General features: G+C 41.0%; 1 non-coding gene across 1 annotated transcript; it reads left to right on the top strand.

Moving 5' to 3' along the window:
* The first annotated feature begins 3,016 nt into the window (after nucleotides 1–3,016).
* Nucleotides 3,017–3,122, top strand: LOC119627593 (U6 spliceosomal RNA). The gene has a single exon (XR_005243792.1). It is a non-coding gene; the product is annotated as a U6 spliceosomal RNA (small nuclear RNA).
* The last annotated feature ends 286 nt before the right edge of the window (nucleotides 3,123–3,408 follow it).

Genomic DNA, 3,408 nt, shown 5'->3' with positions numbered 1-3,408 from the left:
AAATGCATTAGCAGTGTGCAGACACAACCTGTGGATTGAGAGAAAATATTTATAAGCCCCACATCTGATGAGGGGTCTATATCTAAAATATATGAAGAACTCAAGCAACTCAATAGCAAGAAAACAAATAACTTGATTTTAAAAAATGGGGAAGGGACCCGGTTAGACTTTTTTAAAAAGACATACAAATGGCCAACAGATGAATGAAAAATGTTCAACATTAATAATCATTAGAGATAATCATTAGGAAAATCCAAATGAATACCACAATGAAATAGCACCTCACACCTGTCAGAATGGTTGGTATCAAAAAGAGGAAAGTTAACTAGTGTTGGAGGATGTGGAGAGCAAGGTACACTTGTATATTGAATATTGGCCCCCACTCTCTTCAGGCTTGAAGAGTTTCTGCCAAGAGATCTGCTGTTAGTCTGATGGGCTTCCCTTTGTGGGTAACCCGACCTTTCTCTCTGGATGCCCTTAAGATTTTTTCCTTCATTTCAACTTTGGTGAATCTGGCAATTATGTGTCTTGGAGTTGCTCTTCTCGAGGAGTATCTTTGTGGCGTTCTCTGTATTTCCTGGATTTGAATGTTGGCCTGCCCTACTAGGTTGGGGAAGTTCTCCTGGATGATATCCTGAAGAGTGTTTTCCAACTTGGTTCCATTTTCCCCCTCACTTTCAGGCACCCCAATCAGACGTAGATTTGGTCTTTTTACATAATCCCATACTTCTTGCAGGCTTTGTTCATTTCTTTTTCTTCTTTTTTCTTTTGGTTTCTCTTCTCGCTTCATTTCATTCATTTGATCTTCAATCGCTGACATTCTTTCTTCCAGTTGATCGAGTCGGTTACTGAAGCTTGTGCATTTGTCACGTATTTCTCGTGTCATGGTTTTCGTCTCTTTCATTTCGTTTATGAGCTTCTCTGCATTAATTACTCTAGCCATCAATTCTTCCACTTTTTTTTCAAGATTTTTAGTTTCTTTGCGCTGGGTACGTAATTCCTCCTTTAGCTCTGAGAAATTTGATGGACTGAAGCCTTCTTCTCTCATCTCGTCGAAGTCATTCTCCGTCCAGCTTTGATCCGTTGCTGGCGATGAGCTGCGCTCCTTTGCCGGGGGAGATGCGCTCTTATTTTTTGAATTTCCAGCTTTTCTGCCCTGCTTTTTCCCCATCTTTGTGGTTTTATCTGCCTCTGGTCTTTGATGATGGTGATGTACTGATGGGGTTTTGGTGTAGGTGTCCTTCCTGTTTGATAGTTTTCCTTCTAACAGTCAGGACCCTCAGCTGTAGGTCTGTTGGAGATTGCTTGAGGTCCACTCCAGACCCTGTTTGCCTGGGTATCAGCAGCAGAGGTTGCAGAAGATAGAATATTTCTGAACAGCGAGTGTACCTGTCTGATTCTTGCTTTGGAATCTTCCTCTCAGGGGTGTACTCCACCCTGTGAGGTGTGGGGTGTCAGACTGCCCCTAGTGGGGGATGTCTCCCAGTTAGGCTACTCAGGGGTCAGGGACCCACTTGAGCAGGGAGTCTGTCCCTTCTCAGATCTCAACCTCCGTGTTGGGAGATCCACTGCTCTCTTCAAAGCTGTCAGACAGAGTCGTTTGCGTCTGCAGAGCTTTCTGTTGTTATTGTTTACTGTGCCCTGTCCCCAGAGGTGGAGTCTACGGAGACAGGCAGGTTTCCTTGAGCTGCTGTGAGCTCCACCCAGTTCGAGCTTCCCAGCAGCTTTGTTTACCTACTTAAGCCTCAGCAATGGCAGGCGCCCCTCCCCCAGCCTCGCTGCTGCCTTGCCAGTAGATCACAGACTGCTGTGCTAGCAATGAGGGGCTCCGTGGGTGTGGGACCCTCCCGGCCAGGTGTGGGATATGATCTCCTGGTGTGCCTGTTTGCTTAAAGCGCAGTATTGGGGTGGGAGTTACCCGATTTTCCAGGTGTTGTGTGTCTCAGTTCCCCTGGCTAGGAAAAGGGATTCCCTTCCCCCTTGCGCTTTCCAGGTGAGGCAATGCCTCGCCCTGCTTCAGCTCTCGCTGGTCGGGCTGCAGCAGCTGACCAGCACTGATCGTCTGGCACTCCCCAGTGAGATGAACCCAGTACCTCAGTTGAAAATGCAGAAATCACTGGTCTTCTGTGTCGCTCGCGCTGGGAGTTGGAGACTGGAGCTGTTCCTATTCGGCCATCTTGCTCCGCCCCTCCTACACTTGTATATTGTTGGCGAGAATATTAATTAGTACAGCCACATGGAAAACTATACAGAGGTTCCTCAAAAAACTTAGAACACCATATGACTTAGCAATCCCATTTCTGGATATTTACACAGCATATTTGAAACTAGTTTGTTGAAGAGATGTCTGCACTCCCATGTTCTTTGCAGCAATTTTCATGATAGCCAACCTCAGCAGCCATTAACAGATAAGTACATAAAGAAAATGTGGTATATATACATAATAGAATGCTCTTCAGCCTTAAAAAAAAAAAAAAAAAAAGAAAAGGAGAAGGAAATGTGATCATTTGTAACATGGATGGAATTGGAGAATATTATGCTAAGTGAAATAATCTAGGTACAGAAAAATAAACACCACTTGTTCTCACTTATATGTGGAATCTAAAACAATTGAACTCATAAAAACAGAGAATAACATATAAATTGCAGAGGCTAGAGGTGGAGAAATAAGGAGATGATGGTCAAAGGGTACAAAAGCTTAGAAAGGAAGAATGAGGGTATTTTTTTTCTTCAGATCAATTCCAAAGCATGATGACTGAAGTTAATTACAGTGTATTGTCCATTTAAAAATGGTTAAAATAATAAATTTCAAATGTTCTCAACACAAAAATAGTAAGCATTTGACATTATGGGTATGCTAATTAGTTTGATTTAATTATTTCACAACACATTTATAAATCATAGCATCACATTGTACCCCATAAATATATACTTTATAAGAAACATTTTAAATATTTAAAAGTTTGTCTAATGATCATTGAGACAAATAAGACCAAAAAACAAAAATCTTAAAATCATGCTTGCCTTGGTAGCACATACACTAAAATTGGAATGACTCAGAGAAGATTATCAGGGTCCTTGCAAAGAATGACATGAATGACATAAAACTTCAGGAAGCATTCTGTGTGCATTTTGTGAAACATGCTCTTGGAAATAATTGCTGAATTATAAATTTGAAAGGGATTCTGCAAGACATTCAACAGTGGATAACTACTTTTACTGGAAGTAGGTTAGCAATATTTAAAGTTAGAATTTTCATATATTAAAGTAATTTTTAAATTTCAAATTACAGATCTTATTTGTGAAAGTAATCTATTTTACTTCCTTAACACTACCCTCCCCAGTATGCTACTTTATTCTCATGCAGTGAATTTGGGAATGAATAATAATTGTATTTTAATATGATAT

Source organism: Chlorocebus sabaeus, chromosome 3, assembly GCF_047675955.1.
Source record: "Chlorocebus sabaeus isolate Y175 chromosome 3, mChlSab1.0.hap1, whole genome shotgun sequence".
Taxonomy (NCBI): Eukaryota; Metazoa; Chordata; class Mammalia; order Primates; family Cercopithecidae; genus Chlorocebus; species Chlorocebus sabaeus.
The sequence above is the reverse complement of the archived record's forward strand: the minus strand, read 5'-3'. Positions and strand labels throughout refer to the sequence as shown.